The sequence below is a fragment of the Alosa alosa genome, chromosome 8 (genome assembly GCF_017589495.1).
Source record: "Alosa alosa isolate M-15738 ecotype Scorff River chromosome 8, AALO_Geno_1.1, whole genome shotgun sequence".
NCBI lineage: Eukaryota > Metazoa > Chordata > Actinopteri > Clupeiformes > Clupeidae > Alosa > Alosa alosa.
This window is the reverse complement of record NC_063196.1, coordinates 14865730-14881477: the sequence shown is the minus strand read 5'-3', so window position 1 is coordinate 14881477 and position 15748 is coordinate 14865730. Positions and strand designations below refer to the sequence as shown.

Here is a 15748-nt window from a genome sequence, read left to right as displayed (position 1 = left end):
ATCGATAGAGGCTGGAGTAATAGCCCCAGGCAGCACAGCAGCAGAAACAGCAGCAGCAGCCCCCTCTAACCCTCACCCCCCATCAAACCTCACACATACGCACACACACACACAGACAAACACACACGCACCCACACACACTTCTGAGTCAGCAAATTTAAGGAAGAACTGCCCTCAAGCACAGCTACTACACAAGCACACACACACACACACACACACACACACACACACACACACACACACATTAATAAACAAACATATGCATGCACACACGCTTAATACACACACACACATTTTTCTTTCTGTCATTCAATTTCAATTCAATTCAAGGTTGCTTTATTAGCATGACTAGGTACAGTGTTGCCAAAGCACAAGCAAAACAGCATAACATTTTTTACAGTAACAATTAGAACTCTCTCCTTCAAATTCTTCCCTTTTTTCTCACTCTCTGTTTCTCATTCATCCCAGTCACTGTTGCTTTCAGCATCTCTCCACCCTCTCTTCCTCCATCTCTCTCTCTCTCTCTCTCTCTCTCTCTCTCTCTCTCTCTCTCTCCTCCAGCTCTTTACATCCATCCCTCTCCTCCCTCTCCTCCTCCTCTTCCTCCTCCTCCCTCGTTCGCTCCAGTGTTGGCCTGGTCCACCTGTCTCTTCTGCTCACCCCCCGTCACTATGTCCTCTGTCTCCTGTATTCTCTCCCTCTCTCTCACTCTCTCTCACTCTACATCCTTCCTGCTTTTCCCTCCGTCATTCCCTCTCTCTCCTACTTTCTCTCCCTGACATTCCCTCCATCCTTCTCTCTCTTGCTCGGTTTTCATCACTCTGTCCTTTTCTCGCCCTACCTCTCCTTCCGTCTGGCTGTCAGTGCTGTTCCCCCAGCAGTCTCCCTGACCCTCTTGTCCCTGGGTCTCAATAAAGGGCCGTCTTCAGCTACGCCGGTTTTCAAAAAGGCCCTCACCCATCTCATTAGAGTGGAAAATGAATTAATTTACAATGGAGATTAGAAGAGACAAGACTGAGACCTGGACAGAAAGGAAGAAATGGAGGGAAGAGGTGAAAGAGGAAAAAGGGGGGAAGAGAGAGAGAGGAAGAGAGAGAAAAAGAAAGAGAGATAGATGTTTTTTCTGCCCTGCATGAATAAATTCATGCAGGGCAGAATTACAATTACGACTCAGTCTGAACTTCAATCCGCTAAATGATGCTAAAAAAGGATGTCTAGCTATCCAGTCAGCAATCAGAGTTAGCTAATTACCAAGAAAAACATGAAATCCCATTAGGAACAATGGAAACAAAAATCAACAAAAAATGTAATGCTATCTGAGCACTGGAATATCAATTTCCACTGTCACAGACACTGAGGTGACGGATCCTCGTGAAGTACAGGCTGAGTGAACACAGCCTAGCCAGACCCTTTCTGCCCTTCTTCTCAATGTCTCTCCATCTCTGCCATAGTTCTGCCTCTGGCTCTTCTCCTTGTTCGGAGCTATGCAGTAGGTTCTGTAACAGGAGCTGCTGTTTTCGCAGCAGGCTACTTTGTTGCTTGAGGGGGAGAGACTCTTGGGAGTTGTAGTTTTCACAGGCCACTACTCCTTTATTCCTGTAGCTACAAAACTACATCCCCATCGCCGGTTCCATTGAAGTGACCACATTACATCTGGGAAGGACACTGCTCAGAGGGCAATACAAATAAGACCAAGCCTCTGAACAAACAAACACATCCACCATGTGTCTGACTACATCAACCTGTGATGCCAAGCAGACACTGTGCAATTTTGTTGTGATTTTAGCCCTGAATCAGTCGGATCTGACTCCAAATCGTGCCTAATTACTGTCCGATTTGTTGTGTAGTTTGAGGAGGCTCATGATGTCCAATTAGAAGATGTTGCAATCAACGTTCCAGCTCCGGTCCGATCCGAGTGGATTTCTGCCATGTCTCCCGACATTTTCTGATGCTTGTCTCACAATGTGTGCAGTCAAACAGTCACACAGCAACTGTATCTGACTGACTGAAACGTGTAATGTGAGTTACCATATTGTATGAGACTGAAAAAAAACCCAGTGTCTGTCCGCATTCACTGGCCATCACTGACCCAGACATCCTCACCAGCCTCTTCTATTCTAGACACAGCTACAGTTTCCACATCCAAGGGCTCTGAAATGATACCACTGTCGTCATCAGGTCACTGGTCAAAGTAAGTGTTACGGATCAGATGGAAACGAGTGGATAGTGTATGGACATTACTCTCTCTAGATGACTGTGTCCTCTGAGAATAAACCATCATTCATCGCAAGGTTAAGCTCACTGATATTGTGGTGGTGGCACACTGGAAGCTTTAGGCTGATGTCATACTAACTCCAGAAATTTGAACCAGCTAAAGCCCTGTACACTGACCCCAGCACAGTAATGACCAGGACACATAGCCTCATTCACGTTTGTGGAACAGCTGCACTGCATTGGTGCTGTCTGTACATAGAGTTTGCCTTTGATAATGGCCATAAATCAACAATGAGCAACATTAATGAGCTGAAACGAAGACCAATAGGTGGCTAGTCCTTACAAGAAAGCTGTCACTTCATTTTGTTAACTCAGGTTACCATAGAGAGAGTGAGAGCACAGGAAAACTACTGTCCTTCGCCTAATGTTCGGGCTAAGTTATCGAGAAAATGCCTGCATTCAGTTTCTGCTACTTCATAGTGCACATGTAGCCTTCATTGTCCCCTTTCAAACAGGCAGCAACATTAGCCAACAAAGGATAAAATGTCATGTGATAAGTCCAAAACACCCTATCTTCACACAAACACTAATAAACGGTGTTTTTAAAAATATTTTATAAAACAACCACTTTCAGTGACCTAAAAATGAGTTTGCGTGTGGACGAAAGGCCAAAACACATAGAAAAAGTTATGTATATAAATACACAGTTTCGTGTGGGTAAGGCATGGCTCTGGTTACACCACCGCACTATTCTAGAGCACATTCTAAAGCACTTCTTGGTGTTGAAATCCATTCTGCAAGGAAGGATTTCTGTGTGTGTGTGTGTGTGTGTGTGTGTGTGTGTGTGTGTGTGTGTGTGTGTATGTGTGTATGTGTGTGAGGGTGAGGTAACCCATTATGATTATGGTTGTTATAATTGATTATGGCAGATAAATACAACGGGTCATTAGGACAAACAAACAGCCATTAATGGTGAGGCTGGCGGGAGGCGATAAGCTGACAATCACACCACAGACGCCTCGATGTGGGAACCTCTCCAACCACGACGCACCCCTGGGTTCACTAGACTCCACGGCTCCACATCCATAACAGCCCAATGTCGCACTCTTCTCCCTCTCTTTCTCTCTCTCTCTCTCTTTTTCTTTTTCTCTCTCTCTTTTTCTTTCTTTCATCTATCTCTTCTTCACTTTCTCTCTCTCTCTCTGCATCCAAATCAGGCTAGATAGGTCTACTGAGGCCTCATACTCCTCTCTCTCGCTCTCTCTCTCTCTCTTTCTCACTCTCAATCCCTACTCTCTCTTTCTCCATCTCTCTCTGTTTATCTTTCATTGCTTTCTTCCCTCTCTTTCTCTCTACCTATTCCTCAAATGTCCTCTCTCTCTCTCTCTCTTCTCTGCATTTCATCAGTGCAAATGGGCCTACTGAGGCCACACTCCTCCTCTCTCTTTCCCTCCATCTTTCTCTCATTCATTTCTCTCTCTCTTTCAATCCTCCCCCTCTGTCTTGCCATCCCATCTCTTGTCATTAGGCATGCACTCATTACTTGTTTATCAAAGGGAGCCTAATTGTTGCTCATCGTATTTAATTTCCATAATTTTGTGGTATGCGTAATTTCTGCCCCCGAGAGTCACCGTTTCTCTGGCTGTGCTCTCAACCTCAACCACTACTAAGCTCTCTCAGACTAACAGCATGTATGTACGAAAGAGTGTACGGTGTGCATGTGCAAGTGAGAGCAGATTTGCGGTTCTAAGACAACGGAGCTGTGTCTAGCCTTTCCTTTCCCAAAGCACCACAAACAAATGAAAGGAGTGATGAAATCAACGCAGAGAAAGTCGACATGTGTCACATCGCCCTGAGCAACTGATACCCTCAGGACCTAACATCAGTAGATGCTAGCTAGCATCTCTGTGTGTGTATGTGTGTGTGTGTGTGTGTGTGTGTGTGTGTGTGTGAGTGTGAGAGAGAGAGAGAGAGAGAGAGAGAGAGAGAGAGAGAGAGGGGTTTCTTTTTGAGTCAGATGTAAGAATGAGTTGTGACAGAATATCTCTGTCTTCCTCCCCTTCCTGGTGAAGATTGGCAACATCACAAACTAAACAAAACCTGTTCTTGACACACAGAATAAACCCATCACGGATTGAAAAGTGTTTTCTACCACATGCTCTCTTTTCTTTCTTTCATTTTTCTTTCTTTCTTTCTCTCTTTTGAATTCAAAATTGTTTTTTTTTTTTTTTTACAAATAATTAGACATTTATATTGCTAAAGCAATGAACACAGATATCGGAACATATACAGATACAGAACATAAACAAATTGACAGATACGAAATCAACTGACTGACTTAGAAATAGCAATCATGAAATAGTAATAATTTTTAACAGTAGGATAGTCAGGATACGTGTGTGTGTGTGTGTGTGCAAGTGTGTGTGTGTGTGTGAAACTCATAAAACAGTCCCTTAAATGAGGTTACGAGTCCTTCTACACCTTGGGCTATATTGTGCTCTGCTATGCTGGGCTGACGAGATGAACTTGTGGCACAGCTAAACTAATAAAGTCGTCCCTTAAATGAGCTTGCATGGCCGTCCGGTATAATTATGGAGATGACTACTCTCATCCGAGGAGCTGTGTGACCCCCTCTGAACCTAGAAGCTAATCTAATGGGCTGCTCATCTAATAACAAGCCTCACAAAGTGAAAGAGTGGACACTAAGGCACTAATAACAAGGATACCAGTGTGAGGGAGAGGACACTAGGACACTAATAAAAAGGACACTCGTGTGAGGGAGTGGACACTAAGACACTAATAAAAAGGACACTAGTGTGAAGGAGTGTATACTAGGACACTAATAACAAGGACACTAATGTTAGGGAGTGGACACTAGGACACTAATAACAAGGACACTAATGTGAGGGAGTGGACACTAGGTCACTAATAAAAGAGACATAAGAGTGACTCAGAAGACATTAGCCATTAACTTATAAGGATATTAGAATATAGGATGCTACTGATAGAGGGTATTAGGAGAGAGCATCAGATCACTCATGACAAGGACACTAGAGTGATGAAGTGTACTCTGTCCCTCTAATAACAAGGACAGCAGGGTCAATGAGTGGACAAGTTATTTCTGATAACCAATACAGAAATACTTGTCAGACACAGACACTTATGAGACATGGTACAAGCTAGCAGCATGAATCCATCTCATAACAGGAGCTCTAATTTGATTGATGGCATTTGTATGGATGTTGTGCCTGTGTCTGGATCTAATAATTATGGTCTGTCTCTCTTCACTTGCCTGGAGGAAAATAAATCTAATTTGTTGTGGATCTAGGCTGTGCAGCAACCCCCTGATCTGGTTCAGATCCAGAATTACCTGAGCTCTTTATCCCCCATATCTCACACAGACTACAGACCATATGCCCCTCAGACCCCCGAGATCACATGATATCCCGCCTTAGAAAGTGCAAAACTGGTGAAAGATCAGCTAGATACTAGTAATACTGTAAATATGACACCATGGTTTATTCAACAGTGCCCAGAGGCTTCCCAGGTTGACCATACAATACTGGTCGGTTAGTGTGCCTCATCTCTGGCCTAGATTTATGTAGATCAGAGGAAGAACCTTTGGCAAATAAAAATAAATGATATGATCATTTCAGTTATTCATAGGAAACACAGGAATTCCTTGTGTTACTGGATGGGGACTATATGGCCTGTGGTTCATTACAGAGTCCAAAATAAACAAAGACAAATTAGAACAGCACTAAGAGAAACACTGCACCTCACAACCTTAGGGAAATTGAAACTAAACTTGATATTTGTTGTTATACCAATGCAACTCCAGATGGGAATGTTTACCTCATTAAGGCAGCTGCAATTTAAGGCCCCGTCCACACGACACTTTTTGGGTTAAACGCACCGGTTTTGCTTAGTCTTGGCCGATCGTCCAAACGAATCCTGTAAACGCACTGCCCGAAACCGCACTTTTTTTAAATCTGATCACAGGGTGGAAAAATCTGAAACCTGAGTTCGTCTGAACGCCAAAACCGCATACCTGCTGCGTGTTGATGATGTCATCGCCACACCTCAGCTGCCCTGGACTTGACACTTATAGTATTGCCTAACAATACTAGTTGTCATACATGACATTACCTACGATTACACTTAGTAGGATAAATATCACAACTGGTGCTGCGCAGCGCCAATCATGACTTATTCTCATGACTTCATGAGAAGATCATTATCATGACTTGGTGGACTGAAAAGTGTTTTCCCTGTGTTTTCTTGATGCATTTCTAGCTATCGTCGGTGACGCGAGTGAACTATAGTCAGAAGTTATTAGGGAAGTGCGGTGTAAGTTTAAATTAATTTGTGCGTAGTGGCGGTGTCATTCATTTATTTTACATGTCTTACAACATAAATAAATGCATTCATAGTCTAGTGAAGTCAGATATGAGCATACAAAGACGCGTAACTCATGGTAGATGCGCACTAAATGCGAATACGCGATTTGATGCAGGCAAAAGTGTCGACTGTTACTAACGAATAGCAATATTATAAATGTGGTGACAGAATAGCCCAACTTGGGTAGACCTAGAGTTTAGTAGCCTATGCATTTGCGGTGATAGCCAAAACTAATGTGAATCGCAGACTATCCTACAACCAAAGAAAGTAAAGGACATTATTTGTATAAAGGACGGGACTGCACCCTTCCCAAACCGTAAAAATGAAGTTTATTAGTTTTACAGTTGACTACAGTTGGCAGTTCACTATCAGTCCAGACAAACAATTCTGGTTTCCTTGCACTAGCTATTTTTGTCCTAGCCTATTCTGTCTGTTTGTATAGCCTACAGCGTGCAAGCTTTGGTCAATTTCTGTAAGAAAAACAGTGCCACCTATAGGCCTAGGAGATGAAGTAACGTGTTGAGTCGTGTTGAGATAGATCCGTTTGGACGCAAATATTCTTGATACGGTTCCAGGGAAGACAGAGGAAAAAAAGATCGGTTTGGTACGTGTGGACTAGCCCTAAGTCTCTCCATCAAGTCACACATTAAACATTGTGATGAAGTATCACTGGGGCTTTTCTTCTAACACAAAGACAGACAGTGATAGTGATAGCATTATCTCAGGTATTTCCTCCTTTTTGAAAAGAAATTTAATTCGTGAGAATACATCAATCTAGATAAATTCACACAATGACCACAAATGAAAACAGCATAATCTACCACAGTGATAGAACCACTATGCAAAGGCACTCTTAATGGAGCCTTTCAAAGCTGGAAACCAAAATGCATTGCATTGTCATTTCAACAATCGCTCTAATGTATCCCATATTTGTGGCAGTAAAGATGACATATACAAAGTGCTTTACATACAAATATACCCATCATTACCTGGGTTGTATTTAGGTACATACACTATGAATTACAAATGTTAAAGAATATTATACTTTTTAACACATTCAATATTCATAGGCTTCATAATTGTTTCTCATTTAGGTTACAAAGGTTATAGAAAGCAATTGCTTTTACATTATTATTTTAAATAAATAACAGACACATCCATTGTGAGTGTTTGTATGTGCATTCTATTCATTAGTGTATTGTGGGTCATGGCCTCCCCGTAATCATTTACATATTAAATTGATTCTATACATCACAGTATACAAAGACACACACAAGCAACACACACCAAAGAGAGCCTCTGTTTCCCCCAACCATCCAGTATGATCTAGTGTGTTAGATAAAGATCTAGTGGGAGAGCTAGCATTGAGCTTAGTGGTAGCACATGTTCATAGGTCGGGTAGGGAAGATATCAAGCCCTCCCCAATCCAATTGTCCTTAATGTACTCCGGGGGCAGTCGATGTGCAGAGATGTTATCTGTGGGCTATATTGATTTCATTACACCTCTGGAAAAGCTGCTGTCCTTTGGTGGCAGCTCATTACGTCTCAATGCAGCTTTCTCTTCCTGTTCGCCTCGACTCTGTTAGTAAACTCTTTATCTGCCTGGCAAAGCTCATTATCTGCACTCGGGAAAACAGAAGAACAAAGTGTGTGTGTGGTGTGTGTGTAAGAAAGAGAGAGAGAGAGAGAGAGAGAGAAGAGAGAGAGAGAGAGAGAGAGAGAGAGCATAGAGATGTCTGAGTGAAGGGGCACGCACATTTGAGCATTGGGACAAGAGAAGCAAACTCAGAACACGCGCACAAGAGGAGGAGATGAGCAGATGCTTCGGGTAGTGTGTGTGAGTGCTTGTGTGTGTGTCTGTGTGTGTGTGCATGTGTGTCTATGTGTGAATATGTGCATGAGCGCTTGAGTGTGTGTGTGTGTGTGTGTGCGCGCGTGCTTGTCTGTGTGTGTGTGTGTGTGTGTGTGTGTGTGTGTGTGTGTGTGTGTGTGTGTGTGTGTGTATGAGTGTGTGTATGTGTGTGTGTATGAGTGTGTGTGTATGTGTGTGTGTGTGTGTGTGTGTGTGTGTGTGTGTGTGTGTGTGTGTGTGTGTGTGTGCAGTGGGTTGGTATGCATAATGTGTCTCTCTTCATTCACGAGTGTTGCCACTTCAACTCACTGAATGAGAAAGCATAGAGAACGAGTGTTTATTCCACATGTGTGTGTGTGTGTGTGTGTGTGTGTGTGTGTGTGTGTGTGTGTGTGTGTGCATACAAACATGAATATGAATGAGCTGGCTCTCTTTCAGTGTGGAGAAAGTGAAAGGGACACGCGATTGCATCGGTGGCGGCGGTTCTCTCAGTGGACAGCTGAGCCAGTCTGGCCCTCAATGAGCCAACGCGACAAGCGTGTGACTCACGAAGAGAGAGACCCCCATGACAAACTCATCATACACATGTACACACACACACACACACAAAGTGGATACACTCAAAAGGCGGCAGAACATAGAGAGGCATTTGACTCTCAAATTCACCCTCCTTACCCAGATGTCAGAACAAGATACACACAGAGAGGTAGATTCCAGTGTGTGCGTGCGTTCGTGAGTGTGTGTGTGTGTGTATGTGTGTGTGTGTGTGTGTGTTTAAAAATGTGTGTGTGTATGTATAAAAATATATGTGTGTGTGTGTGTGTGTGTGTGTGTGTGTGTGTGTGTTTGGGCTGACTGCCTGGCATTCAGGGTGTGAATGGAATGTGAAGTAGAGGGAGAGCAGGTCTGAGAGCCTTATACAGCTGCCACACACACGCAGACTTGGCTGATCAAAACACACACACACAGCTGCCACAGATACCCAGACTGGGCTAATCAGGATGCACACACACACACACACACACACACACACACACACACACACACACACACACTTACAAATAATGATGCAAATGACAGTATGTCACAGAGAACATGTGACAGAGGGTAAGTGTATGTGTGTGTAAATGTTTAAGAATGTGTGTGTGTGTGTGTGTGTGTGTGTGTGTGTGTGTGTATGTGTGAGTGACGATCACCTTTTCACCTTAAAACACCTGTCTAAGCCTCTCTGGTTTTATGGGGCCACCACACGCCACTCTCCTATACCTTCTCTCTCACACACACACACACACACACACACACACACACACAGATTATTCCTGCTAAATGACACCTTCGGCACTGCAACACATTTGCATTCATTCAGTGGCAGGAGCTGCTTGCTCCGCAAAGCAACTGGAGAAGGAAGCATAACATTCAGAGCCGTAGCACACAGATCAATCAGAGATGAGACTGTGTTCTGGGAGTCCTCAGCGGGAAAACATGTCTGGATGAGTCCTGGGTGGATGCTGCGTGTTGCTGTCCTGGGTGGATGCTGCGTGTTGCTCTCCTGGGTGGATGCTGCGTGTTGCTGTCCTGGGTGGATGCTGTGTGTTGCTGTCCTGGGTGGATGCTGTGTGTTGCTGTCCTGGGTGGATGCTGTGTGTTGCTTTCCTGGGTGGATGTTGCGTGTTGCTGCGTGTTGCTTTCCTGGGTGGATGTTGCGTGTTGCTGTCCTGGGTGGATGCTGCGTGTTGCTGTCCTGGGTGGATGTTCCGTGTTGCTGTCTTGGGTGGATGTGGTGTGTTGCTGTGTGTTGCTCTCCTGGGTGGATGTTGTGTGTTGCTTTCCTGGGTGGATGTTGTGTGTTAGTCTCCTGGGTGGATGTTGTGTGTTAGTCTCCTGGGTGGATGCTGTATGTTGGCCAGTCCCACTCTTCACCACCCCCACTCCCTACAAGAGTCTCGCTATCGCTCCATTAACCAGGAAGTGATAGAAGTGTTGACCCCCTCCCTCTATTCCCAGACCACACCCCCGCCACCAAACAGCATATTTTAGGCCACCCAGCCCACCCAACGCCCCATTAAGCACAAGATGGTAGCAGACATGCCCCCCTCCTCCTCTGGCCTGGTAACGGACTACAAGCCCCGTAAACAACTCAACAGGATCCCCCTTCACCCACCCACCCCCCTCTTGAATGCCTCATTAAGCGGGAGATGATGGAAGGGTTGTTCCATGCCACCCATGTCATCCAGAGCTGGACACTCCATTGCCCCCACACCTCCAACTGCGCCCCCCTGCATCTTGACCCCCTGTCCCGTGGGAAATGGCCGACATGGGCCGAGCCTGAAGACATAAACTAGCAGGCAGCTCGAGCTGACGGGCAGCAGAGACAGAGACCAAAACAGAGAGTCCAGGCCTGACTGGACAGCAAGATACACACTAAGGACACACACTCAAACACGCTCTGAAAAGGTGGGTGGGGGTGGGTATGGGGGACGAACCAAACATATAAGCTGCAGGCAATCCGGGGGTTTGGAGGTGAGTTTGCTGGAGAGACATAGAAGTATCAGAAAGCTAGATGATTCGCTGCCGAACAATGCTGCACAATGGTAACCATAACAACAGCAGAATGGCATCGGCTGATTGGTAGCTACAGTGTACAGCACCGAGATGTGAAACTGCGCATGAGAGTGAGAGAAAAATCACTACCCATAATCATATGCCATGACAAACACAGGAAAATGCTACCTTTGTTAGTCAACACTGCTAGGATAACTGTGATCTAGACAAATGAAAGTCCTTTGAAGGGCACTTATATGCTAAAGTAATGAAGCAGACAGAGACTTTACTAAGCAGAGTGAGGCTTCCACCATTGACTTCATCATTTTCATAAATGGGGACACCTTAGTGACCATTACCGCTCTTTCCCTGCACCGCGGACTGCACTATTGATCCTGCTGAAGCATTAAATACATTAAACATGCCCTGGAAGATGAGGTCCCACGTTAAGGTTGCCAAGATTTCGCCTGTTCCATATTTATATCTTGCCTATAGCGGACAGAAATGATGTATGGATCTAGATGCACTTCAGGGCAAGGAGAGACAGCGTGTGTGTGTGTGTGTGTGTGTGTGTGTTTGTTTGTTTTGTGTGTGTGTGTGTGTGTGTGTGTGTGTGTGGGAGTAAACCTTGTTGACTCAGCCTTGAAATGACCGCAACTGAGCTGCAAGTCAGCCGGAACTCAACCGAAGCCGCTTCAGTGGTCTCAGTATTGACTGCATTATCGCCTGCAATTAAGGGAAGCGACAACCATCACAGGAGCTCGTGCTGACAGGGGCATCAAACTCTCTCTCCCTCACACACACAGATACACAACACACAACCACAAACATATGCAAGCCCACACACACACGGAAACGCACACACACACGCATGCCCACACACACATGCGCGCACGCACGCAAGCGCACACACACACACACACACACACACACACACACACACACACACAGCTGGAACTGCAATTGATTTTTCCCTGGCTGCCATAAAAAAGCTGTACACTTCCAGGACAGCAGAAAGAGAAGCGAGAGGGGAGAGCCATTGGCACAGTGAGGGGCTGAACGAGAGAAGAACACAGAGAGGACAACACACAACCCCACACACAGAGAGAGAGAGAGAGAGAGAGAGAGAGAGAGAGAGAGAGAGAGAGAGAGAGAGAGAGAGAGAGAGAATAACGCACACAAGGACCCATATATGTAGAAAAACTCCCATGAACACATTCTCTTTTTACTCTGAAGAAGACGCATGAGTCGAAAAGTTGGTTTGCACTAGGCTAATAAAAATCACTTAAAGCGTTGTGTGCTCCGGTCCTGCTCCTTGGTTCTAGTTAGACCTTGGGTCTCTCTTTTGACCCATGAACACATGTCTGGCTGAGGACTACAAACATGGACAGATAAATCGCAAAAGAGAATAAAACACAATGGTGTAGAGAATTACAAACAGGAATTCACACAGTTAAGATCATATATCGCAAACCAAAATGCTCTAATGATACAGTAAATGCACTCAGACACACACACACACACACACACACACACAGACAGACAGAGAGAGAGAGAGAGAGAGAGAGAGAGAGAGAGAGAGAAAGGCAGACTTGAGACCAGTAAAAAGATCTGTTGAACACACGTATGGCCGTCAGATCAGGAGCAAATCTTTTCAACCATGAACACCCACTGAGCCACAGAGCTCTTCCACAAATGGTGTCAATCAATCATCGCTGATCTGGGCAGAGCTCAACGTCTTTCGAGGGATCCACTACACAATCACCATCAGCTTGAGAGCAAAGGCTAGTGTCTGAGGCCAACTTGGGCTTCGGTGAGACTTGCTCGGGGGAAGGCCCATATATCTGTCTGTGCTGGTTCCAGTGATTATGGATGGCTACTCACAGCGTGTGGCTCAAGGCCAGGGGCGCACGCGGGGCTCCAGGGAGACGTGTGGATTTACAATCGCTCGGCAGAGATTTAAGGAGCGGCCAGCCGATCACAGATAACGGCCCTCTCTGGGAAAGGATCTGACCCTGAACCAGAACTTAAATCCAATCTGGATTTCATCCAGGTTATGTGATGTTATGTATTTGTGTGCTGATGTGAGGTGTGTGTGTGTGTGTGTGTGTGTGTACATGTGTGTGAGGCAGGAGGGTGGGGAGGTCTATTGCTAGCTGCATGTGGGAGGAACGAGAGAAGAAAATGAGGTTATGGCAAATCTTATAAAGACCTACGCACAGTCTGTCCCCCCCTGGCTTGCCGTCCAGCCATCTAACCAGATTAAGCCAGATTGCAAGAGGCAGTTTCGGCCTGAATTATAATCTACGTCAGTAATCACCAGCATGCCTCCCCTAAACACACACACACACACACACACACACACATTATATCACTCTGAAACACATAAACACATATACAAACTCTCACACACACACACACACACACACACACACACACACACACACACACACAGTATCTCTAAAACAAACACATTCATATGCACTGTAGCTCTCAATCTATCACACACTCACACAAGCACATAGACATAAACACAGACTCTCTCTTCCTCAAACAAACACACACTCACTTTGACTGTTTATGTATAATAATTTTATGAAGCTCTCCTCATCAGATGGCTGACACACACACACACACACACACACACACAGGAACTCATCATCAGGTGTCTAAAGGCCAAGTTTTAATGATGTCCATTACTCGTCTTTAGAGGGCCCCAGGAACATAGGCCAAAGTCTCACATCACACACTGATCTCTGACACGAAAAGAGCATGGGCAGATGTTCCTCTACCGGCCCAGAAACACGGAAACACCAGGTGGTATAGTGTTGGATAACAAACACACACACACACACACACACACACACACACACACACACACACACACAGAGACAGAGAGAGAGAGAGTTTTCCCAGCCAGGAGCCAGACCTCATTATTAAAATACAAGCTTTTTTATGAGTTTGCTTTTCTCTTGTCCAGATGTGTCCCCTCATTCCTCAGCACTCAGCATGGGTCAATCCTCTCTCTCTCTCTCTCCCTCTCCCTCTCACACTCTCACACTCACACTTAGTGAGTGTAAAGACATGCTAAAACATGCTGCTCATCTCTTAAGTACACCATAACTCATCACAGCAGGCAGAGGCTTAAAACTATAAACACACACACACACACACACACACACACACACACACACACACACACACACACACATACCAACACCATCACACAGAGGCACTCTTCCTACACACATACACACAAATGCATAGTCTCCAATGGCCCCAGCTTCCCTGTCATATATCATACACACCATTAATCACAGCTGCAGACCCTGATACGGAGCAGGATCTCATCTGGCCCAGAGCCGGCTCACCACTGGCTACTTTAGGGGACATTACACCCTGGCACACACACACTCATATGCACAAGGCCACAACACACCCATACCAGATCTGGGCTGCTGCAGGGATACTACACACACACACACACGCACACGCGCGCGCACGCACACACACACACACACACACACACACACACACACATACACACACACACACAGCTGGGTTAGCATGAGGTGAGCGAGAGGCCTTTTTGGCTGTAGTCCCACAGGGCTAAAGGAATGCCTATTAAAGCCATGGAAACAAACACGTACACACAGACACCCCTCGCCCCTATAGGACGGCTCTGACATGTGGTCTGCAGATGCTGCTCCCCGCATCAGCACAGCCTTGTAGGCGCTGATGAAGAGGAGGAGGAGGAGGAGGACTACCTGCTGGGCAAGTGGGCCACTAACGATACACATCGCTGCATGTTCACTTCCACACAACGACTCCGATGTGTATGGACACACACAACCACCGGCTTGCTTCCAGACAATGACTCCGACGTGAACGAACACACACACACACACACCATACTGCAACACACTCGCTAACAGACAATGACTCCTGACACGATCGAACACACCAATATCTGATAATATGTGATAACACACGCTGTCATGCTGGAGATGACTCATGGCCAGTGTAAACACTATAGAACTATACCATACACTTCAAAAACATACATCCTATTATAGCTCAGTACCAAAGTTCATCCAGTCTAACAAAAGCAGTCAAATATACCAAGTACTGCCGCATACTGAAACATCCACTGTACCACTCTTGCAAATACCAAAACATATAGCCATGTCCAATACATTTATTTAATCTGTCTACTCTTTCACATACGTATGTCACCGCCCATTTTTGGTTCCTTACTATGTTATCTCAATAGCAATGCAGCGTTTGTTTGCACCTCCAAAAGCATGGCGTACCTGCTTACCTCCCAAAAATGCCCTTAAACGCCCACAAATACCTGTATGTTTGTGTGAAAGAATAAGCAGACCTTTACAAATTATACCAGATATTATAAGTATAAGTATATATATACTCTTTTGATCCCGTGAGGGAAATTTGGTCTCTGCTTTTATCCCAATCTGTGAATTAGTGAAACCAGTAGGCCACGGCTGCCCCATAATTACATCCCATAATGCCACTGGTCTTGTATCTATGTCAGTGTCCATGTCCATTATGAAAGCAAAGGCCACACACACCACAAGACAGTGGTTTAGAACACATTATGCACTTTATCAGGAGCAACATTAAGACTGCACATGATACCAAATAATTCCACAAACCCATATACTAACACAAACACACACACACACACACACACACACACACACCTGCTTTAGCACAATA

The 15748-nt window shown here is 45.2% G+C and overlaps 1 long non-coding RNA gene across 2 annotated transcripts in view; it reads right to left on the bottom strand.

Annotated features, from left to right (window-relative positions):
• LOC125299278 overlaps positions 1-15748 on the bottom strand; it is an 86310-nt gene that overhangs the window by 45378 nt on the left and 25184 nt on the right. The gene's annotated exons all lie outside the window — the stretch shown is intronic.